This window comes from Hemicordylus capensis, chromosome 3 (assembly GCF_027244095.1).
Source record: "Hemicordylus capensis ecotype Gifberg chromosome 3, rHemCap1.1.pri, whole genome shotgun sequence".
Lineage (NCBI taxonomy): Eukaryota > Metazoa > Chordata > Lepidosauria > Squamata > Cordylidae > Hemicordylus > Hemicordylus capensis.
The window spans coordinates 251,544,719-251,570,426 of NC_069659.1; the positions used below are offsets into that span (position 1 = coordinate 251,544,719).

Genomic DNA, 25,708 nt, shown 5'->3' on the forward strand with positions numbered 1-25,708 from the left:
TCTTTTCTCCATAATGAGCAAAGAAGGAGTTTTTGGAGAGCTGGATATTTCTTTATGCAAGACAACTTTCAGAGGTCAAAACAACCTCTCAGTGTTCAAGGTGTTCATAATTTTGAAGTTCAATGGTTTATTTAACTCTATAAGACATTCATATCTCAGAAATGCATATTACAGAAATTGCTTATCAAAATGTCAAGCCTAAAAACAGTGCTGACGTGCGTCATCTTTACAAAGGAGGCAAAATGACATTGACTTTAAATTTTATTTTTATTTTTTTTAATCACTGTCAGCCACAGCCATAACATCTAGATGAGCTGTTTCCCCCCACAACATATAATCTTTAATAGCTCATATTTGCTCTATGACATCAGTTTCCTTTTCTTTTCCAGTCGCATAAAAATGTTTTGGGGGAGCAAGATGCTAAATCTGGGCACCATCTGTACATCTTAATTCACAAAGATGGTAGCACTAGACCCCTACAAATACCAAACTACTGGGAGCCAATACAAAGGCCTTGCACTAACCAGTGATTCACTGGATCCACATGGAAAAGATAATTGGCATAAAAGATGCACTCTCATGCCAGTGACTTCAAGAAAGGACATTCAGGACAGTACACTCTGTACATGGATATTTTAGAGAAAGTACAGACACGTGAAACAAAAATAATCATTTTTGACCTGCCAATTTATCTCCCTTTTGGCAGTACATTACTAATTGATCCCCCTTTCTGCTGCTTTTGAATATTATCCACCTGGGAGCAGTTATTTGTGCAAATGAGCTGGTGTGGCTGATTACATGAGAAAGCAAAGCGAGAGAATCTGATGGAAATAGAAAGTGGGCTACAGCAGCCTCCACTTAAAGAAACAGACCCTTCTATCGCACAAAGGACTTGTCCATACTATTGCTTTCTGCACTGCTAGGTTGGGGCTTAAATGCCAAATAGGAATGGTCACAACAAAGAACAGTTATGTTGTTCAGGAGTTTGGGTGCGGTGCAGTGGCAGAGCTGTAACTGTGTGCACAGGTTCCCAAAACCTGTGCGCAGCTCCTGTCGAGGCCGCCACACTCACTGTGACGGGTACCTGGTGGCGTCCCCGGCACTCCTTTTCTCTGTGCTGTGCATGTCGGTGGTAGCAGCGTCGGTGGCAGCAGCCTCCATGGGGGAGCAGCTCAGGGCAGGCTGCCCTGCCCCCTCTGCTTAACCACCACTAACCCCAGAGCATGGGATGGGGAGGGTCCTCCTTCAGGGGAGGGGGTCGGGTCACACTCTATCTCCCCCACTCCACCCCCAGCATTGCTGGAGGACAACATTCCCCCTCCCCTTTTCTTGCCACTATCCAAGTGCAAATGCTTTCCTGGAAAGAGGTTAGGACTTGGGAGAGGCTTAGCAGTCTGGGGATCCTGCTGCTTCAGAGAAAGGCCAAGGATGGCATCACTCAGGTCAGTGTTTCCTCAGTTCTGTCTCCAGGGACAGGAGAGATGGCCAGGGTTGTGTTCCAGCTACCCCCTAGCAGATTATTATACGTCCAGGAGGCAGGGGGCCCATGGGAGGCACTGGGGTGTGTGCGTGTGTGCCGCCAAATGGGAGAGGCAGCCGGCCCAAATATGGGTCTCCTATGCACTTCTTACACCACTGGTACAGGGTGCACAACCTTTGCAGGCTTAATTTCTTGCCATGGCCCAGTGATTCCTTTCCCTGATCTAGCATTTAATCTACATGGGGATTAGCAGTTTCTGACAGGTTGCAATAGCATGGGAATTTTCCATAGTGTACGTCCCAGGGATCTGGGAGGAGTAACCAAGCCGTGCTAACAGGGAGATGTGGTATCGGTTAAAATGGGAAACATTGTAAAAAGGGAGAGGGATAGTTGAAGGAGACCTCAAAAGATGTAACATATGTTATGGGTGGTCCTTTAAGAGTTTTGCATGCACTGAATCAGCAATTTAAAGCCATAATTAAAAAAAAAAAATCTTCCTGCCCTTAGAGGAAGCTATTTTTTGAAGGGAAAAAAACCCTAGTATATGAAATTGTATCAATGAGCCTTACTCCCCTGACAGATTTTGTAATTAGCAAGTATAATTTTACTATCCAACAAAAATATACTACAGAATTAGCTTTAGGAGGGCATTCTATGGGAAGAAAGTGTATACTAGAAAGTCTGTTCTTGGTGCTATACTGATAACCCTATTTCCTCTTTTTTGTTATGTATTTGTTACGATCATAGACCAGCAAAAATTCAGAATTGTTGCCTCTTGGAAAAACGAACATTGTTGTAAGTATCCTGATTGTGAGTGGATCTATCACTATGGTTTTGACTCAAGTATCTCTATATAGGATTTTGACAATAATAATCATTAAAATAACAATTAACATTTATCACTAAATACTATAATAATATTTTATTATTTAGCATTAATAGTTATCCCTTAGCATTTGTAGCTAAGTACAGACAACAGTAATAACTGATCATAATATAATAATTGATGATGATGATAGTAATAGTAATCATAGTGCTGAGATTCTGCACAAATGTCTGGCTGCCATATAATTATGCGTGCACATGATTGTGCAAGACTGTTATTGCTCAAGAGTGCAACATTGCACAGAGTTGCACGATGGACAGCTATGGGAAATAATGGCCATCTATCATGTAACTCTGTGCAATTCCACCTCTTTATATAAGTGCTCTTGCACAATTGCACACATCCTTCATTACAAGGCAGGTGGAAGTTTGCACAGTATCTCAGTCACTATTCATACTCACCATTTGTTGCATTTTGAACCTTAATGTTCCTTTAATGGCTGTAGATGTCTCCTCAATGGGCTTACCTGCCATGGTAGAGCCTGACATAAGTGCTTAGTAGATTATATGTAAGAAACAGCAATTGGCAATTTTGAATTTGCAGAGAGAAAGAAAGTGGGCAGGGGAGAAAGAAAGCAATGAGTTGAATGAAGATGAAGCATTGTGGACTGAAGATTCATTCTCCTTGGGGATATGATGTGGATTACTGGATCTACTGCTTTGTAGGAGTGCCTGCTATTTTTCTCCACTTAAAGCAAATTGCAAAGACTTTGAAAGGGTATCCACATGACCGCACAAGCGGGCAGCCAGGCAGACAGGCGGGGGGAGGCTGTTCCAAACTTACCTTCTCCCCAAGACAACAGCAAATACATTTCTGGGAGCATGAAGCATGCTCCCCCACAATCCATGCTTCATCAAGCAGCGTGGATCTCCGGAGGCTGGGATGATGCATCCCGTCCTCCAGGAATCCCACAATTCACCGCATGCCGAGTGTGATGCATTGGGGAATTTCCCCATCAGACAGGCGCTTTAGGTGCCCAGCTCTACGTCTTCTCAGGCTGTGTGCAGCTTGAGGACACACATGATCCTGGCAGCCGGGTTAAGGGAGCACTCACTCCCTTTAACCTCAGCTAAGGGTCAGGCTTAAAAGTAAGGTTTGGCTGGGTGGGAGCACCAGGATCGGTGCAGATCCTGGCACTCCACACAAGCAGCCTAACCTAGGCTAGGCTGCCCTAGCTTGAGCTAGGTTGCTCGTGGGGGGAGCCTCTGAGAACATGAAGCTGCCTTCTACTGAAGAGTATTGGTCCATCTGGGTCAATATTGTACACTGACTGGCAGGCTTTGAGACAGAGATCTTTCCCAGCTCTACCTGGGGAATCTAGAGATTGAACCTAATGCAGTTCTATCACTGAACTATTGCCCTACTGAGCTACGGGTTGTGCTGATTGAGAAGTGTTGCTTATGGCACACTATAGGTCTCATAAATCTCCAGTGTCCTCTACTCCAAATGAAAGTATATCCAGTGGCTCTGTCCCTGGACTCACCACTTAGAGAAATAAGGAGCATATTACAAAATTGTGCATGGAATGCAAAGTCATGGTATGAATCACCCACTCACAGGAAATGCTGCACATGAAACAGAATGAAGTCATGCTCTTTGCCCTACTACAACAGTGCTGGGGCGTTCCTTGGTGGTGCCACAGGAGACCGGATGACACTGTGTTTCACAGATGGGAGTGTTTGGGCATTTGTCATATACCCACCCTTGAGCCTAAACCCATCAAGGCGGCAGAGTTCTGAGTCATAAATTATTCATATGCAAGGCAAAGGAAAGAGTTTGCTTACAGCCTTCTCCTATGCATATATATACTTGGAAGGACATCTTCCTGAGTGCAGATAAGGACTAGCTCACAAGCAAGGCTGCATAAGATTGCTGCCTCACATCCTTTTCCTGTGCATGCTTTCTCAGGAGTAAGTCCCACTGTCTTTAGTGGGGTTACTCCCATGTACGTGTATAGAGGATGGTTGCTTGAGTTATTTTCCCATTCATTTTTTTCCTTCATATAAAATAAAATGACCTCCTCCCAGATGGTATTCACAGTTATTAAAGCAAAACATTGAAGAGCCAAAATGCCCTAGATGTCATCAGCCAAAGACTCTTGACTACCAGGGTGATGCACGACTTCTGCCAGAGTCTTTTTCTGCCAGTCACAATAGACCAGGAGTTCTCAAACTTGGGTCCTCTGTTGTTGGAGTCCCATAATCCCCAGCTGCAATGGCCTTCTGGTGGGACTGATGGGAGATGTAGTCCAAGAATATCTGGGGACCCAAATTGGAGAACCCCTGCAGTAGCCAGCTAGGTCAATGGATGAATGGTCTGACTCAGCATAAGTTGATTGCCCCGATGCCCCCCCTCATGCGGCTGTCCCCTCTTTGCCTTTGCAGAGAGAGCAAAGCAACTGAAGTTTCCTTCAGTTCTCATAGCATCACATAAGGAATCGGATAGAGGACATCGCAGCTTCATGGCTTCCTGTATCCCTATGGAGATCAGAGGCTTTGCTTTGTGATGGACTGTTTTCACGTTAACAGGATGAGATGTCAGTAGGAAAAAAGAAAGATGCCCAGTGCTGTGTGTATCCCACACGTCTACATTTGCATCAAGCAAGTGTGGAATTTGGGATCTAGCATAGAATTAGCATACTGGGAATGTTAACCATGTTTTAAAAAACCCTTGTCTCACAGTAGTACTTGTAACCTCAGAAGCCAAAGAGAAAGTAGTAAGATCAGGGCCGGACTGGGGGCACTGGGAGGGCAGTGGAATGTATGTGGGGAGGGTGCCGAGCTTTGAGCAGAATAGGTAATTAAGGGAGTTGGGGCTCAGGGGCACCACATGGCTGGGGAGCACCGGGAATATGCCCTGTTGCCCTGTGGGCCAGACCAAGCCTCAGTAAGATTTGTAAGTCTCGAGGTGGATCTTCTGAGCTGTTCGCAGGTCCTTCCATCTTCTCTTTGTCTAGGAGAAACAAAATAAAGTATGAAAAATAAACAGGTACAAGCTTATTGTTTAATTTCCTTAATTTACCCTGGCTGCATGCTTCATTCCTCTTGGTGCATAACTGGAGATGCCTCGCTGCATAATCTACTGTTCCCCGCAGGGAAGATACTGCATTACACTTCTGTGTGGCCCAGAGGCTGTGTGGCCCATAGGCTCTTAGAACACGGAGACTTTTAACTTCTCTTTTTAAAAAAAATGTTGCTAACTTTCAAGATTTCAGAAATAAGAAGCCAGAAAACAATAATTATGAAGCCAGATTCTTCATACATTTCAGATTATATGCCTAAATTTCTACATTTCTACATCCTACATTTCAGATTATACTCTGCCAGTTCTGGATGGGGTCACACTTCCTTCGAAAGAAGAGGTACAGAGTCTGAGAGTGCTCCTGAATCCAAACTTCTCCCTGGTCCTGGTGTCTCAGGTTGAGGCAGTGGCCAGAGGTGCTTTCTATCAGCTTCGGCTGATATGCCACCTGCATCCATTTCTTGACATCAAGGACCTCAGAACAGTGGTACATATGCTGGTAAGCTCAAGACCTGATTGCTGCGATGCACTCTATGTGGGGCTGCCTTTGTATGTAGTCTGGAACATGCATTTGTTACAGAATGCGGCAGCCAGGCTGGTCTCTGGGTCATCTCGGAGAGACCATATTACTCTAATATTAAAAGAGCTACAGTAGCTGCTGATAAGTTTCCAGACCAAATACAAAGTGCTGGTTATAACCTATAAAGCCCTAAACAGCTTATACCCTGGGTATTTAAGAGAACACCTTCTCCACCATGAGCCCCATCGCCCATTAGGATCATTGGGAGAGGTTCAGCTGCAGTTGCCAGCAGCTCATCTGGTGGTTACACAGGGACAGGCCTTCTATGTTGCTGCCCTGAGACAATCCATTCCGTCATGGGTTTATGCACACTTTTCAATTCTAGAATAAAAAAATAATCAGAACAAAATAACTATTAGTTGTGGTTTGGCATCCATTATGTTGCATGCAGATTATAGGAACAGCATTTTTGTTAAAACATGCTAATTGGCTGCAGCCCTTCAGTACCTCATGTTTTTCCAATGTGCCGCTTGGGGCTGAAAAGGTTTGTTTCATTTCAGAATGGTTTTATGGTAATTAACAAACCCAGAGAAACATTCTCCATCATTAAGAGATATTTTTCAAAATTTCCAACAGAAGTGAACTTTCATTGCGACCTTTTAGTGGTTAGTGGATTTTAATTAACCCAATAAGTTAATCAATGTCTAAAAGAAAGCAGAAATTGAGTTTTCTTTTCAAGCCTACAGAAAGCAAATTAATGCATTAGCCTCAACAACATAGGACTATATTACTGCTCTCTCTTAAATTAAGAATTCCCAAGGCATTGACTTTAGTTTCACAGGAAGCCATGCAACAATGTACAGGGCAAACTGTTTTCCAGAGGGGCCAGTAATTTCCCAACAGCTGGTGAAAATGAAAATACATAAAGAAGTCACAAGGGAGTAGTTATTACATTGAGCAATTCTTGCTCAGGCTGAGAAAGGCGAGACCAGTTACAGCATCTCATAATGACTATGCTAGGAACCATTTCTGTAAGTAATATTGAACTGCTTGTATTGCAAGGTTTCCCAGTTCAGGCTTGGTTTTCTTACTGCTTTAGATCAGTCATATCACTTGAAACGAAATAATGCTAGGGATTAGTTCTAAACTTGCAACAAGATGAGTTCTAAAACTGCAACACATTTTATAGGGCTAGCCTGGCTAGGAACACAGCAACGCAGGAAGCTGCCTTATACTGAGTCAGACCATTGGTCCATCTAGCTCAGTCTTGTCTACACTGACTGGCAGTGGCTCTCCAGGGTTTTAGACAGGGATCTCTCCTGGCTCTACCTGAAGATGTCCAGGATTGGACCTGGGACCTTTTGCGTTCAAAGCACAATTCCACCAAGTTATGCCCCATTCCTGGCTAATATTTAACATTTGGATGGTGCTTTTAGAGTATACTCTGCACTTTACAGGTATCATTTTGATGTAATACTTACAACAACTCTGTCAGATAAATTGTTATTTTCATATTGTAGCTGGAGTGCTGAGACCAAAAGTCCTAGGGCCACCTGAGTCCATGCCACTGGTGGGATGCACAGCTCAATCCCTTGGTCACTATTATTTGTTTGTTTGTTTGTTTGTTTAATTTGATTTATATACTGCCCTTCCAAAATGGCTCAGGGCGGTTTACAATTAAAACAAGCCACTAAAACAATGAAAAGCTAAAACAAATTAAAAACAATATAACAACAATTAACAATTTAAAAACATTTTAAAACAGCAATTAAACAGTTACAGTAATTAAAAGCCCCAAAATCAGGTTAGAATTTTAAAACCCTGGAAAGCCAGGCCACTATGCCATACCCTCTCTCAGCTGCTCGCACATTTGATCACATACAGATCATTTAGGGGACAACTCAGTCCCTAGAGTGAAAATATAGCTAATTAGGCATTTTGCCTATTTCGGGGGGCAGTGCTTCTATATATGCTAGGCAGCCATGGGGAACTTCACCTTTTCCCAGAATGTTTGAAACAGCTGGGGAATATAACAGAGAGAAAGAGACCCTCCTCCAGGTAAACAAGAAGGAAAGGAAGTATGGGGTAGGCATGTACACGAACGGGTTCAAATACGAACCAGTTTGTGCTACCGCCGAACCATTCTGGCAGTTTGAGTGCGGGCCAGTGGGAGTGGAGAGTGGTACCTTTAAAAGTGAGTACAGCAGGTCCTACCTGTGTGATCACCACTCTATGCAGCTTCCTGCTGCTGCGGTGCTTCCCCCAGCAGCCCCCATATGGCACTGGCACACACATGGCCTCCGTGCATGTGTGGATGATATTTGCATAGTCAGCATGGGGTTGCTGACCATACAAATGGCATCCACGCATGCACGGGGTCCATGTGCTTGCTGGGGCACTATGCGGTCTTGTGAGGGGAGTGCTGCCACAGCAGGAAGTTGCATGGAGCAGCAATTACACAAGTAGGACCTGCTGTACTCACTTTTAAAGGTGCCACTCCCCACTCCCACTGGCCCACATTCAAACCACCAGAATGGTTTGGCGGTAGCACGAACTGGTTCGAATTCGAACCACGGTTCGTACACATGCCTAGTGTGACGCCTGTAGTGGGGTGGAAGGAACATGATCTCATGGAGAGGACAGATGGATTGAGTACACCTTTAGTTGCCTTGCTTCAATAGTACTCCAACACCCAAGGCTAGCCCTGCATGGAAAAATTGCAGGAAATCTACCAGATTTACTTGTCCCAATGCAAAGTTCCTGGCACTAAACATGACACAAACATGGCTTTAACATGAATGAATCAGCTGAGGCCTGCAGTTCATGTTGCTGAATTTCCCTTACACAGGGAGACAACTGGTTATTTGTTGCCATCCGTCCACTGGTGGCAAGAGGTTATATCTAATGTTATAGATATATAACATGAATCTTCAATCAGATTAGAAACACTATTTTACATTTGTTTATTTTTGTTAACTGTAACATTGCCAAGTCCCTTGGGATTAAACCAACACATCGTCTGATGACATATCTTTTTGAAATGATGATGATGGATGATGATGATGATGATGATGAATTCAGTTTCTATACTACCCTTCCAAAAATGGCGCAGGGCAGTTTACACAGAGAAATAACAAACAAATAAGATGGAAACCTGTCCCCAAAGCAGCCCTGGAATAACCATAAGGCAAAACAAGCACGTGCTTAGGGCATCAAGGGAAGGGGGGGCACCACAGAGTTTCTCCCTTAGCTATCATGCCTTAACTCTTGCACTGAACATAAGAACAGCCCTGTCCGATCAGGCTCAAGGCCCATCTAGTCCAGCATCCTGTTTCACACAGTGGCCCACCAGATGCCACTAGGAGCCACAGGCAGGAGTTGAGGCCCCTTTTAAAGTGGTGATTCTCTTTATTTAGCAGGGGGGAAGTAACTGGCCCTATCCACCCTCAGCACAGTACCTCCAGTGACTGTTGCTGGTGTCATAAGAACATAAGAACAGCCCTGCTGGATCAGGCCCAAGGCCCATCTATTCCAGCATCCTGTTTTGCACACTGGCCCACCAGATGCCGCTGGAAGCCTACAGGCAGGAGTTGAGGGCACACCCTCTCTCCTGCTGTTACTCCCCTGCAACTGGTACTCAGAGGCATCCTGCCTTTGAGGCGGGAGGTGGTCTTTAGCCCTCTGACTAGTAGCCAATGATAGACCTCTCCTCCATGAAGTTATCCAAACCCCTCTTAAAGCCATCCAGGTTGTTGGCTGTCACCACACCTTGTGGCAGAGAATTCCACAAGTTGATTATGCATTGTGTGAAAAAATACTTCCGTTTGTGGGTACTAGATTTCCTGGCAATCAATTTCATGGGATGACCCCTGGTTCTAGTGTTATGGGAGAGGGAGAATAATTTTTCTCTATCTGCTTTCTCCACACCATGAATGATTTTATAGACCTCTATCATGTCTCCCTGCAGTCATCTTTTTTCTAAACTAAATAGCCCCAGGTGTTGTAGCCTTGCCTCATAAGAATTATTATTATTTCTTGTTTACACAGTCAGACAGGTGCTATTGACTGGTTTGTTTTATCCAGACATCGAGTCCTTCCCAAGGACCTGGAATGGCTGAATTCTATTGTCAATGTTGTTGCTGTTGTTATAGATATCGTTGCAGAATATAGGCTGTTCCCAGTAAAGCTGCTTTTTGTAATTGGCTGATGGTGATTTCTGTGGCCCCGATGGCGTTGAGGTGCTCTTCAAGGTCTTTTGGGACTGCACCCAGGGCTCCAATTACCACTGGGATTATTTTGGTCTTTTTCCTTTCAATTTCAATTTGAAGATCTTTGTATTTGGTGATTTTTTCTATTTCTTTTTCTTCTATTCTGCTATCCCCTGGTATTGCTATATCGATTATTTTGACTTGTTTTTCTTTCTTCTCGACTACAGTTATATCTGGTGTATTGTGTGGCAGATGTTTGTCTGTTTGTAGTCGGAAGTCCCATAATATTTTTACATCTTCATTTTCTTCAACTTTTTCAATTTTATGGTCCCACCAATGTTTGGCAACAGGTAGCTTGTATTTTTTGCAGATGTTCCAGTGTATCATCCCTGCTACTTTGTCATGCCTTTGTTTGTAGTCAGTCTGTGCGATCTTTTTACAACAGCTGATTAGGTGGTCCACGGTTTCATCTGCTTCTTTACAAAGGCGGCACTTGCTGTTTGTTGTTGATTTTTCTACTTTTGCTCTTATTGCATTTGTTCTTAGTGCCTGTTCTTGTGCAGCCAGTATTAAACCCTCTGTTTCTTTCTTCAAGTAACCATTCTTAAGCCATTGCCAGGTCTTGGTGATGTCTGATTTTCCACTTATATTATGCAAATATTGACCATGCAGGGGCTTATTTTTCCATTTTTCTGCTCGGTTCTTGACTTGTTCTTTCTTGTAGGCCTGCTTTGTTTCATTGGTGTTGAATAGTTTCGCATTATTGACCATTTGAAGTGCATCTTCTTCACTGTCCTTGATATATTCTTCAAGGCCTCTTTTCTCCTCCTCTACTGTTTGATGGACTTGAAGCATTCCTCTTCCACCTGAGCTGCGAGGGAGGTATAGCCTATCGACATCACTGCGGGGGTGCAGAGCATGACTGACGGTCATGATTTTCCTGGTCTTACGATCTAGCGTCTCTAGCTCTGCCTGGGTCCAGTCTATTATTCCTGCAGTGTATTTGATAACAGGTATAGCCCAGGTGTTTATGGCTTGTATGGTGTTCCCGCCATTGAGTTTGGACTTGAGGATTTTTCTAACTCTCCAGATGTATTCACTTCCAATTTTTCTTTTAACTTCAGTGTGTGCGATGTTATCAGCCTGGAGTATGCCCAAGTATTTGTAATGTTCTTTCTCTTCCAGGTTCTTGATTTTGCTTCCATTGGGCAGTTCTATTCCTTCTGTTTTTGTTATTTTCCCTCTGTTCATTACTAATGCAGCACACTTGTCTAGTCCAGACTCCATTGCTATATCGCTACTGAATATACGGACAGTGTTTAGCAGTGATTCGATTTCTGACTGGGACTTTCCATACAACTTCAGATCGTCCATGTACAGCAGATGGTTGATTTGACTTGATGTTTTAGATGTTTGGTATCTGAGGCCTGTTTTGTTTAGTATTTGTGAAAGTGGAGTCATGGCAATTACAAACAACAGAGGGGATAGTGAGTCCCCTTGGAAAATGCCTCTTCTAATGCTAACCTGTCCAAGTGTCTCGCCATTGATTGTTAACTGTGTACTGGAGTATGCTCATTGCTTTTTTTAAATATAAATATCTGAATGTTTTTGCTGACACCAGTTGTTTCTAAACACTTTAGTATCCATGTGTGAGGCAATGAATCGAAGGCTTTCTTGTAGTAAATCCATGCAACACTTAGATTGGTTTTTCTTCTCTTGCAATTTTCTAAAATCGTTTTGTCAATCAGCAGCTGGTCTTTTGTGCCTCTGCTGTTCGGGCAATTTCCTTTCTGTTCAACTGGAAGCTGTTTGTTAGTTAATAAGTGTTGCATGACTTCATCTGCTATTATTCCAGTTAATAATTTGAACATGGTTGGCAGACAGGTTATCGGTCTATAATTACTTGGAACTGCACCTTTTGCTGGGTCTTTCATGATGAGATGAGTTTTCCCAGTTGTTAGCCATTGTTCAATATCACCTCCTTGCAAAATGTGATTGAACTGTTTTGATAGTTGTTTATGAAGGCTTGTTAGGTGTTTAAGCCAAAAGCCATGTAGTTCCTCGTTGCCTGGAGCAGTCCAATTTTTAGTTTTCTTTGCTCTTTCACTTATTAATTCTGGTGTTATTATTAGATCTTGCATTTGTTGGTTACATTTTTTGACCTCTTTCATCCAGCCTACTTTTTTATTATAATCTATTGGATTGTCCCATAATTTCCCCCAGAATTGCACTGTTTCTTCTTTATTTGGTGTTTCTATGTTTCTTGCAGTTTCTCCTTCTATGCTTTGGTAGAAACGTCTCTGATTCGACTGGAATTGGAGATTCTGCCTGTGTTGTATGATTCTGGCTTCGTATCTGCTAATCTTCTTTGACACTGCTGTTATTTGCTGCTTTATTATTTCCAGGACTTCTCTAATTTTCCTTGAATCTAGGTGGTATTTTTTGATCAGATACTGTTTGGTGTTTTCATTCTTCAGCTTCTTGTCTTTCATATCTTTCAATTTACTAGCATCTGATCTAAGGCTGGAGATTTTATTTTCTAATCTAATCTTCCATTTAGGTGATGTACTGCTTTCTTTTTTTACAGGTCCACTGATCTTATATCCGAGCTCTTGTGTTGTTGTTGTTGCTGCACTGTACATTAGTTGGTTTGTTTCTTGCAAATTCTTGGTTGTTATTTCTGCAAGTGCAGCAGCATTGACATCTTTTAATGCCTGAGCAAGTTGTTTTTTGGCAACTGTTTTTAGAGCGGGAAGTCAAACCCTGGTGGTTGTTTGGTTCATGTGCTCAGTTATTTTTTGCTTTAGTTCTTGTTGCTTTTCTGTTAAACGGCATTTGGGTTTTTGAGGTGAAGGCAAAGGGGCGGTTGCCTGGTTTTGATTTTGAAACAGTTCAGCAACAGTGGCATCCTCGATTTCCAACAGCTCCTCCACCTGCGCCTGAGCAACTGCTTCAGTTGGTGGTAATTCTTCTTCCATATCTTGAGCCTGTGTTGCTCTTTGCAGTTCTTCCAGCTCAACTCCTGTGAATACTTTATTTCTTATTATGAATCTTCTCTGGTCTGCTAGCCTTTGTTCTGTTATTTCTGTATCTGGATGCTTCTCTTTCCAAATTTGGTACATTCTTTTTAAATAACTTCTTGTAGTTGGAATAACCTCTTCTAGTTGGAATAACCTCTTCTAGTTGGAATAACCTATTATTATTATTATTATTATTATTATTATTATTATTATTATTATTATTATTATTTCTATACCACCCTTCCAAAAATAGCTCAGGGTGGTTTACAAAGAGAAACAATAAATAAATAAGATAGCTCCCTGTCCCCAAAGGGCTCACATTCTAAAACAAAACATAAGATAGACACCAGCAACAGTCACTGGAAGTACTGTGCTGGGGGTGGATAGGGCCAGTTAAGAAAGGTGCTCGAGACCGCTGATCATCTTGGTTGCCCTCTTCTGCACCTTTTCCAGTTCTTCAATGTCCTTTTTTAGATGTGGTGACCAGAATTGTACACAGTACTCCAGGTGTGGCAGCACCATAGTTTTGTATAAAGGCATTATAATATTTGCTGTTTTATTTTCAGTCCTCTTCCTAATGATCCCTAGCATGGAATTGGCCTTTTTCACAGCTGCCGCACATTGGGTCGACACAGCTCAGATCCCCTCAGCATATACTTGAAGTTTGGGTTCTTTGTCCCAATTTGTCTATCTTATGTTTCTTTTTAGATTGTGAGCCCTTTGGGGACAGGGATCCATCTTATTTATTTATTATTTCTCTGTGTAAACCACCCTGAGCCATTTTTGGAAGGGCAGTATAGAAATATAACAACAACAACAACAACTAGATGAACCAGGCGCAGACTGTCTGCGCCTCTAGTCCCCCCGCTCTCTCCCCCCCAAGCCCACCCACCAGTTGCCACATTCTCCCACCCACCCGCCGCCACTTTCTTCCCCCTCCCACCCACTGCTGGCTGCCACTTTCTCCCGCCCGCCCCCACTACCGCTTTTTTCTTCCATCCGCCCACCCACTGCTGCCACTTTTCTCTCACCCCATCCACCCACCGCTGCCACTTTTATCTCCCCCCACCATCCGCCCACTGCCGCCATTTTCTTCCCCCTCTCCTCCTCCCTCTTCACTCGGCTGAGGCTCTCGCCGGAACTCTCACAGCATGTCGCGAGAGTTCCGCCGCCAAAACCTGGGCACGCATACCGGCTAAGAGAATTAATTATGTAGATAAAGCCATCCTGGCTGTTTCCCTCTCCTCTTGGTTACAAGGAGAGCCTTGCTGAATCAGGTACAAGGCCTATCTAGTCCAGCTTCCTGACTCCCACAGTGCCCCATCAATAAAATGCTTTCTGGAAGCCCACAAGAAGATGATGGAGGCATGCCCCCTATCCTGCTGTTGCTCCATTGCTGCTGGTATTCAGAAGTATCCTGCCTCTGAGCCTGGAGGTAGCCTATAGCCATCAAGATTGGTAGCCTTTGATAGACCTGTTATCATGGATGACCTGGGGTCCAGCTGGCTGAAGTTCAGAAATAAAAAGCTTGATCGCAAATGGAGTTTTCCTCTAGCCAGCCAGGCAGAATAGCTCTCTGCACACTCTCTAGAGCTATGCAGCTTGGATTTAGCCAAGAGGCCAAGAAAAGTGAAAGCTCAACTAATGCAGAAGTCATCACTCTAGAAGCAGGAACTTGCTTTATCTTTATTGTAGTCAACAACCAGTCTCTGATACATAAAACAAAGAGGAAATCCACTTTGTGGGAAAGATATGGGTTACTAGGGCTGGCACAGGGAGTTCAGTAAAAGGTGGGGGGTGCTCTTCAAATGTCTGGAGGGATCTTCATCCCTGAAGGGAATCCTCATCAAATTTCCTGAGGGTTGGCCCTGGAAAACTAGAAGAGTCAGCGAACACCTCAAAAAGCAGGAACAAAATTCAAATTGATCTTGATAGAATGGAAAACTGGTTTGAAACTGACAAAATTAATTTCAAGAGAGAGAAATACTAAGTTCTGTACTTAGGCCCCCCCGCCAAAATTGAGTGGATATGGGACAGCAGATGATATTTGACTTATATGAGTTACAGGAGGGCAGATTTTGGTTAAACATTAGGAGAAGCTTCTTAACAATAGTTGACATACTGTGCAGCCAGCCATGCACCCAAGAGGGATGTGGGGTTGCTGGCTCCACAACACTCACCATTGCCTGGACACTCCTACCAACAGCAGGATTCATGGATCCTAAGCACTACATCAGAGCTGCTGTGACCAACTCCCATAATCCTCAGTGGGAGTTGGTCACAGCTGCTCTGATGCAGCACTTAGGATTCACAGTGCTTCCTTTGTCATCGGTAGGAGCATCCACACGGTGGTGAGTGCTGCAGAGCCAGTAAGCCCTCACCCCTCTTGAGTGTGTGGCCGGTGTGCAGTATGTTGCTGGTATCAGTGCTTTGACAATGGAATCAATTACCTGGGGTGGGTGGGCTCTCCTGCACTGGAGGTCTTCAAGCAGAGGCTGGACAGGCAGCTGTTGGGGGGATGATCTAGCTCTGAGTTTCCTCCACTGAGCAGGGTATTGGACTATATGGCCTATAAGGACTCTCCAAATCAATGTGGAAATATGTTATTACTTTTAAAACAATGATACTTTCACTAGACTGATAAATTATATATCACTTTGTTTTTTCTTTGTCATAATAGTATGCATCATGTTGGCCACTGAATTCAGTAATTATATGCAGCCATAACATGAAATGAATAATTTACAAAACCATACTGATCAAATGAAAGGAAAAGGAGAAAAAAGGGAAGAGGGTGGCATATTGCATCATACTTTTGAAAGAGAACCATTTATAGCAAGATACAATGCAGTGGTACTGAACCAGCTGCCATTTTCCCCATTCATTGACAAAGATTAAGAAATTGAAACAGCCAATACAAATCTCAGCATATTGATTCTCTCTGAGTGGCCATTTAAGAGCTGTCCTGATTCCTTTTCGTTAAAACTGGATGCATAATAGATACTGTGAATGCTGTGCTGGAGGGCTTTTCCATTCATGAGTCAAATGAAAGCAAATACCAGGATTTCCAGGTGTGTGAAATTAATATTTTGGGAAGCTAACCTCACTCTCTTAATCCAAGCTGCCTGGTTGTGCACTAAATTTCAGGTACTAAAGCACAAGTAGAGCCTATGCCAAAAAGAAATAAAAATAAAGGAAGATTGCAACATTAACATACTCTGAAAAACAGCACTTAGCAATCCCACAACATGTGGTAAAGCATGCCTTGACCTGTGTTATATCTCCACCATTGAGGGGAAATCACTTCTCTTATCAGGCAATTACATAGTTAAAATGCCTGGGCCATGAATGTTTTTAGCAAATGCATATCTCTCATTGTCCTTTAGGTCAGTGTAAAACTCAAATGTTTGCAGAACAAGGGATAGATGTGCATAATTCCATTATCAGCCAGCAATTGTTCCTAACAATGAAGGCTTTTCTGTAACTCAGTAATCCTCTTACATACTGGTCATGTATAATTAACACTGCAGGTATTTACCTGCAGAAGACAGCATATATCTGTGCCTTGTCAAACCAGTTTGCAGCCAGCCCAGTGTGACAGCTTCAACGTTTTCCTTCGTTCTACACTGCAGTTATGCGTAGCCAAATATTTGTTTAATCTAAATACAATATACTGTGCATGTGAGCTCTTAAAGCATCTTCTTTGTATACTGAAGTAGCATATCTTCAAACAAGGTTTCTTTCAAAAAGTAATTTTTATTTCTTTAACGTGTGATACTGATTGATTGATTGATTGATTGATTGCATTTCTTCATAAAATATGCCTGGACGATCAGATAATACTTTCTCTGAACTTGTCCCTTTATGTGGTGATGAGGGGAATCTTCCTGCCCTGCCCTTTGGAAATACCTGTCCTGCCTCTGATACCCCTGGGTGTCCATGTATAGTCATAATATTTGAAGAGAATGTTATGCCTGTAAAATCCAGTTTTCGCCACGGTATAACAAGATTCCACAAGCCCTTTCTCCCAGTCCCAGCACTACAAAATGGATGCTGTCCAAGTCTAGATTAACTAGGGATTAAAGTGGGCAACAACAATGTCTACTGGTTCCAATTGTTCCAGCTAGGGTATTTTTATAATTACCAATTGAATGATACTCCGAGCCAATGTATGGGGGAATAGCGTGGGCAAACACACCTGGAGCTCCTGTACACCATCACCTAATTGCATGGGGCCAGTTCATCTGAACCACCCTGATTATGCACAGTTCAAAGATTATATGATGTGATTAGGCGATGACATAAGAACATAAAAACAGCCTTGCGGGATCAGGCTCAAACAGTGTTCTCTCTAATTTTTTTCATCTGTGTGCACAGTGAGTTTTATTCTGGGCTGTGGCAGTATCAAGGCAGTGTGCGTGCAAAACTTTCAGAGTGGGGCCTTCCTGATTCAATCTGAGAAGGAACTAAAATTAACTGAGCTGACATTAAAAAAACCTGTGTGAGCGCACATGTGCACATACCTTAGAGGGAACACTGGGCTCAAGGCCCATCTAGACCAGCATCCTGTTTCACACAGTGGTCCACCAGATGCCTCCAAGAAACCCACAGGCAGGGGGTGAGGGCTTGCCCCCTCTCCTGCTGTTGCTCCCCTGCAAGTGGTATTTAGCAGCATCATGCCTCTGAGGCTGGAGGTGGCCTAGAGCCACCAGACTAGTAGTCATTGATAGACCTGTCTTCCATGGCTTTGTCTAAGTCTCTTTTAAAGCCATCCAAGCTAGCGACCAAATTTTCCTCCCTCTCTCACAATACTAGAACCAGAGGTCTTCCCATGAAACTGATGGCCAGGAAACATAGAATGGACAAAAGGAAGAATTTTTCACACAGCACATAATTAATCTATGGAATTCTCTGCCATGGGATGTAGTGATGACCACTAGAATGGATGGCTTTAAAAGGGGCTTAGACAAATTCATGGAGGACAGGTCTATCAATAGCTACTAGTTTGGTGGCTATACCAATCTAGTGGCTCACCTCCAGCCTCAGAGGCAAGATGCCTCCAAATACCAGTTGCAGGGGAGCAACAGCAAAAGAGAGGGCATGCCCTCACCTCTTGCCTATGGGCTTCTCAGAGGCATCTGGGCCATTGTGGGAAACAGGATGCAGGACTAGATAGGCCTTGGGCTTGATCCAGCAGGACTGTTCTTATGTTCTTCTGGTCCATACATCTTCTTGATCTTCACCACAAACCCACAGATCTGGGCCAGAGTGCATTTGCCAAAAAAGCAAAAGCAAAAACAAACTATGAAAGCCCCAATAGATTCACATAGTTTCTTGGCCATTCACAAACTAACAGGGAAACAATACATGTCCCTCACTTCACAGTTCAAACACAAAACCGACTTGGACATTTAGTGCATTCATAAAGACTAAAATAAATAAAATAAAACCACAACACATGCCCCTTGCTTCACTGTTCTCATGCAGACCTTTTGGATCACAAACCAACTTGAGCATAGTGCATTTGTTTTTTTAAAAAGTTGTTTGTTAATCAGATGTAACAGTTCCACTTTCACTAGATGTGAAGTACTCTATGGATAGAAATAGCTCTTTCTGGAAGCTTTTACTGCAGTAGGAAAAATTCATTTAAAATCATAGAATTGACCAATTTCCTTGAAATAAAATATGAAGAGTCCTGCTAACCTTTCCTACATCTGAGCCCAGTTTCAGAACTCCAGGCCAAGCCATTATGTAAATGTAAAGGGGGATTAAAATGGGAGTGGTTTAGCATTTTTTATGAAGGCAATGGGCCAGATCCTCCACATGGGGGTGGAATGATGGATGGAGGAGGGGGCTTCAGTTCCATAAGTTTTTGTAATTTTCTAGGAGAAACAAGTCACTTATAGGACCTTTTTGAAGTTTAAAAAAATTAAGCATCATTAAAAACCAATGGATTGACTGAGATGCTTCAAAATCAAGACACAGAGTCCTACTACTATGCCTACATCTGTGCCACATTTCAGAACTCTAGGCCAAGCCATTCCAGAAATATAAAAGGGACCCTCTTTTCCCTTGGGGGAAATCATGGGACCCTCTAGGAGAGTGGCCACACAGACCCGGGCCCCCAGGTCTATGCCTCACAGTTCCCCTACCTGTATTTAGGTAGGGGGGGACTTCAGGTTGGATTTGGGTAAATACAGTATAGCAACGGTGGGCAATGCTGTGTACAAGGTGGTAACTTCCTAACCTGCCCACTTGGTACAGTTTCCTGCATCCAAGATCACTTGACATCCATGCATGCCACAACAGCTGAATAGGGCATACATGTTTTAAATCCATAGGCCTGAATCTATCATGACCTACATGATGAGGAAAATTACTCAGAGGAGTCCAGTTGTGATTAAAAGGACACACAAGGTATTGTACTGACTGATGTTAAAAAATATTTCTTCAGGATGGGCTGCTAAGAACATCTATCCCAAATGCAAGCTGGCCAGGGATGCAAAATTGTCTCAATGGTCATTTAATATATTTGTTGTTATTAGAATATTGATAGCATTTGTAGTGCTTTCTTCTCAGTTTTGAATTTTGGGTCATATTTTCAAGTTGATGGATTTAGCTTGCCTGGAGACTTAGTGAGGGTGGCAGGCCAGGCAGGATGGAGGACTTATAGGTCCCAACCTTAAACCTAATAGTAAGCAACAATAAATATGTAACACTACTGATGGGGGGCAAGAGTACCAGAACCATGCATAGTGTTGATAATGGACTTATTCTCTGGTACTAGAGTATATGAGAAAGTACAGGCTAGTCCATTTCAGATTTTATAATGGACTAAAAAAACAAGAGGTGTCCTGAGCCATCTGGAAAGTGTTTTGGCTGTATGTACATATTGTGACCTAAAACATTATCTGTTGGGGTTATTTTTTTTAATGACCTTGCTTTTTCTGCAACTTGTAGCACAAAGCTTATGGCAAGCTTATGATAAAATAAAAGCATAAAACAATAAAACAATAAAGCAAAATAAGGCTTACATGTTTTAATGTATTCTTCTCTGCTACCTCCCACCACAGCCTCAGGTTCACCAATCCCAATACAACACAAATTCAAAAAGTCCTCTAGTGTGTATTTATTTTATTTTGTTTATCAAATTTGTAAACTTCTTTACTCCTGGAAAATAGGATGGTGTACTAGGGATTACCTCATTTTATTCTCCCAACAGCTCTGTGAAGCATTTATGCCAGCAAGTAGTCTATTCACATGGATGCTGTACCCAGGTACAGTCTGCTAGGAGTGCACTGGCAAGCTCTGTGGCCCCATGTTGACACCCTCTGTAGACCTGACCACCCCACTGACCATAAGTACAGCATGTGTCTGCAGAGACACATGCTGGCAGCTGTACTGTGGGACAGTTCTCTTCCTCACTGTGAACTCTGGGCAACCAACATTCCACATCACATTGAAGATCTTGCCACGAATAAGTCTGCCTCCTCAGACAAAAGCTGTTCTCGGGGACAGAGTAGGGGCTAGAGGGCATATTGGCATGGAGACACGGCTTGCTGGCATGGACAGGCATGGGCCCTGGCATGAACACAACTGTTTCACTTCTCTCAGGCCACCTCTGCTTGATTTTTCTAGAAAAGGTTTCATGCAGAGTTGAGATAATCATCGGAAGTGCATATGATTTGGTGGCTCCATTAAGTAAATAAATAGATTTTCCTTATCTCTTGGTGCCTCATTCTGTGTCAGTGCGATGGAATCAATGCCCTGGTTTAGCAGTTTCTTCTGAGTAAGTCTTCACACCATATTTGGCAATGGAGTCTGGCTAACAATAAAACTCCCCCCCCTTCTTTTTTCCTCAGCAAAGCAAGCTGCTCAAATGTGCTCTGACACAGAAAGGGCTTACTCATTTCCTCTTAGAAGTCAGCTGTTCATAGATTAAATACTTCTCAAACACTAGCAAAAGGCTGAAAATATGCGTGAGGCAGGATTGTTCAAATTTTTTCCAGTAAGCATGCTAGAATTCAGAAAGGAACAACACTGTTAAACATATACTTAATACATATGCTAAGGTGATATACTACGGTTATTCACATAGGCATGTATGAATAGTGGGGAGGGAGAGGGGGAAGGCACGATCCAGCTTATCTTCCCCCCAGGTGATCGCCAGTGATTTCTTCGACATACCACTGCATGCCTACACAATCCATGCTGCTGTGTGGATCAGTCCTTGGTCCCCGGATATCCTCCAAGGCACCATGCAATGGGTGCGGTGCCTTGAGTAATATTCCCTTCAGATGGGCACTCTGAAGGGAATATTACTCAAGGCACCGCACCCATTGCACTGCAAGCAGCCTGAGCAAACACATGACCCCAGCTTTGTGGTTAAGGGCATGCTCACATCCTTAACTTCGGCTAAGATCTGGGACAAAAAGCAGGGTTAGGCTGGGTGGGAGCACTGGGATCAGGAGCGATCCTGGAGCTCCACACGAGAAGCCTAACCAGGCTGGGCTGCCCTAGGCAGGGTTAGCCTGCTCATGGGAACAGCCTCACTATATGCTATGTGCTGTGGAAAAGGCCAATTCCATGTTTGGAATCATTAGGAAAGGGACTGAAAATAAAACTGCTAATATCATAATGCCCTTTTACAAATCTATGGTGTGGCCACATTTGGAGTACTGTATTCAGTTCTGATCACCATATCTTAAGAAGGACATTTTAGAACTGGAGAAAGTGCAGCACAGGGTAACCAAGATGATCAGGGGCCTACAGCACCTTCCTTGTGAGGTAAGGCTGGGGCTTTTTAGTTTAGAAAAAAGATGACTGAGGGGCGACATGATAGAGGTCTATAAAATCATGCATGGTGTGGAGAAAGTGGGTAGAGAGAAATGTTTCTCCCTCTCCCATAACACTTGGTCATCCCATGAAACTGACTGCCAAGAAATTTAGGACTACCAAAAAAAAAAGTTCTTTTTCACACATCGCATAATTAACCTATGGAATTCTCTGCCACACAATGTGGTTACAGCCTGTGGGCTTCCCAGAGGCATCTGGTGGGCCACTGTGTGAAACAAGATGCTGGACTAGATAGGCCTTGGGCCTAATCCAGCCGGGCTGTTCTTATGTTCTTAAGTGTGACCTGGATATAAAATGTATTTAAAAATCAGAGCAAGAGCTTTCAGAACTGCTAGCTCCCTCGTACTCCAAGTGACTTGGCTGAACATCAGAACTCTTCATCACAGAGCATTTCAACCATGTTGAGCTTTCAGCAGGAAATGTATTAAGTCTTGCTGTCATCAAGGAAAACAACTGAACTTGCTAGCAATAACCTTCTCTTGCTTAACTGCTTTCACCAGGGTTACAAAAAAGAAAGAAAGAAAGAAAGAAAGAAAGAAAGAAAGAAAGAAAGAAAGAAAGAAAGAAAGAAAGAAAGAAAGAAAAAGGTTATTTACAGAAGACTTCTATTTGTTACCTAAAGTGAGTAGAACCCAACTAGACATGATGTGGAAGTTCCATGACTGAAGCTCCTGACTTTTTTTTTCCTTTTTCCTTTTCAAAAAGCAGCTAAAGGGGGTGGGTGGCTGGACAGGACCAGGGTTTCAGTGCAGTGGGGAGGAGGATCTAACCCTCCCTAGGCACAGTCCTAGCCCAAATCAACCCTGAAGCTACTGTGAGAGGAAAAACCTACAAGAACAACCCACTCCCCTCCTCTCCTCCCCTCTCCAAGCTGTGTGCAACTTTTACCCCAGGGTTTAATTTTCTTTGTTATGCAAATCAAGTGCTGTTTAAAATGGATTGTGAAATTAATTAGCCTGGATTTGTGTGGGGTGGGGGGGATTCCTCTGCCATCAATATTTAATTTATGGCTCACTTCCCATTTCCATGAACTAGGTTATGCAAGATGTTGATCCATTTTCTAGGAATTAGCTGCCAGTTCAGTTCATATGCCCAACTTATTTCATATTTAGCCAAATACTGCTTTACAAGTTTTTACTATGTAGATACAATGTATCTGCCATATGCATATGTGTTTTGTTTTGGGTTGTGTGCTCTTTTTGTCTTGCCTAATTAATTAATTAATTAACACCACCTTTTCTTTGTCCTTGCACAGGCACTTTCCAAATTGAAGGCCTTTCCGCAAGATTCATTTATTGCACAATAAAAGTGCAGCTGCAGGGTTTTACATTGCTATATATCTGACTCATGAAAAGGAGTTCTAAAGCCAAGATGTGGCTAAAGAAAAATATCACAGTTAAAACAAATCACAGCTCATATGAGACGTGACTGAGCAGGTGTGGAAAGAAAAAAATTTAAGTGACTATTCTGCCAAAAAGAGAACAATTGGGGGGTGTGTGTGTGTGTGTCACTTCTTTTACTGGCCCTCTTTCTGGCCTCTTCCTGGTATGCTGACAACATGATAAAGGAATCTTCGTCTGTTTAATTTCTGTGTATCAGACTGATATGAAATGCACAGGAGCAAAGCTATTTGGCAACATAAGCAGAGTTCAACGCTAAAGCTACATTTTAGTGCATAAAGACAGTGGGCAGGATCCAGATAAATTTAGTTATGACCACGTGCCATCCAAATAAATGACCCATGACTAACCTAGGCCTGGTAGATTTTAATGGAACTTAGTCATGGCTAACTTATCCTAGATCTTGCCCAATATAATTGCTCATATATACAGAAACTGGCTTTCATCATAGATATTTCATAAAGCATGGAAATTGATTATTTCAGCATATATTGACTTGGTTGTGATGAGAAGCTTTAGTAGGCTAGAAATGGCTGTTCCGAATGTAACAGCAGGGCTTAAAATCAAGTCAGGACTCCGCGAGCATCAGCTTCAGAGCATGTCCTGGAAAACAGAGATTGACCCTAAAACTTGGGCTGGAAAGCTTTTAACTACTCCTGCTTCTGGAATCAAGACAAGTGTTCAGGCAGAGGACCCAGGGAGAAGTGGGCCATTTTGGAAGGGCGGTATAGAAATCAATCAATCAATCAATCAAATAAATAAATAAATAAATGTGGTAGTGTAGAACCCAAGGGGAAGAGTTGTGGTATGCAAGGACAAGGCAGTGGAATGGAATCAGGAATATTAATAGTTCAATGAAATAGATATTATTTACAGACTGCATGTTGGAGATTGTTAATTTTTACCCCCAGTAGGTAAAACAGCAAACAGCAGAGCATTAAGGAATGAGCACACTCCAGTGACAGAGAAGGTAGCAGAGGATGCTTTAGTTGTTGCAGCTATTTAGAGAAAACACATGGAGATCTTTGTAGAACTAAATACTAAGTATTTATTGGTTAAGTACACTTGGATAGGAAAGACCTAAATAAAATTTTAAACTGTGTTTTAAATTTCTTGCTTTTAAATTTTCTGTTTTTGTTTTTAATTAATGTTTTACTTTTTAATCTTTGTAAACCGCCCAGATATGTAAGTTTTGGGCAGTATAAAAATATGTTAAATAAATAAATAATGTTAAATAATCTAAAGAACTACATAATGAATGGGTAAGGAGGGAGAGAGATGTTTCCATTTTCTCTCTAGGAGGAAAGGAAGGATTGTGACTCGGCACAAGAAGTGCAGAAGAGTCAGATCAGGGGTCATAGAGTAGAGACAGGTGGAACAGTTAGGAAGACCCTTACTCACTGTCTCTACTCCTAATGCCCCTAGTGGTTATTAGAATAGTTGGTGCAAAAGGTCAATGCACTGGAACTCCATCTCAAACACTGCAGATTGCTCTTGCTGTTGGCTGTTTGTTAGCTCCTCCTCTACTCCAGGACTAGCATACAAGTAACTAAAGCCCCATTCAAAAGCTGGCCTGGATCAAGGAATGGATTAACCACATAACATGTGAGTAAAGGAAGGGAGCCCATGCTGCTCCTCAGGTCTGCCATTTGGTCCATCCAGCTAAGCTTGTAAGATATGCATCTACCATTAACTCCACACTGATTTGCTTAATTGACTAATGGACTTGCAAACACATAGGCCTCTGTCTGTGCCCATTTTGCAGAGCTGCAGCTAGCAAAACCCTAACAATTACTCAGTAGACCCAAATTAACTAGACTACTTCAGCTGAGCAACCCAGAGGCAACATTCCGAAACTACAGAAACATTGCATAGTCTCAGATTGTCTTGTATGACTAGCAGCAACTCTCCATGGGCTAAGGCAAAAGCCTTGACCTTGACCTCCTACCGGAATCAGCGACCTTCTGTGTGCAAATTAGGTGCTCAACCACAGAGCTCTGACCGCTTCAGGTTCAGGAAATTGAGCAGGTTCAACTGCTCAGTTTCCATGTGTCAGGCTGCTACAGGAACAGGACAGTTAAAAAAAAAAAGTTGGCAGGCCCGACTGATGTAAAAATAAAGTAGAGTGCCCTTGACCATGTATAGAGTGCTTTTCCTTGACCATTGAGCAAGTACATACATCCTCAAGATCAGAAATTACAGCAGTCGCTAGGGTTGGTACAGGCTGCAGGTGGGATTACAAATGAGAATTTCCATGTCTGAATATAAAATTTCCAGGCAGACTTCAGACTTCCCTTTCTTGTTTCAGACACTTAAG

The 25,708-nt window shown here is 42.8% G+C and overlaps 2 long non-coding RNA genes across 2 annotated transcripts; one reads left to right on the forward strand and one right to left on the reverse strand.

Annotated features, from left to right (window-relative positions):
* Window positions 1-248: 248 nt before the first annotated feature.
* Window positions 249-6,253, reverse strand: LOC128349117 (uncharacterized). Its single transcript, XR_008318562.1, has 2 exons — window positions 6,133-6,253; window positions 249-5,318 (listed from the first exon to the last, which is right to left on the reverse strand). It is a non-coding gene; the product is annotated as an uncharacterized LOC128349117 (long non-coding RNA).
* On the forward strand, window positions 5,684-24,487 carry LOC128349116 (uncharacterized). Its single transcript, XR_008318561.1, has 3 exons — window positions 5,684-5,886; window positions 22,492-22,612; window positions 23,247-24,487. It is a non-coding gene; the product is annotated as an uncharacterized LOC128349116 (long non-coding RNA).
* The last annotated feature ends 1,221 nt before the right edge of the window (window positions 24,488-25,708 follow it).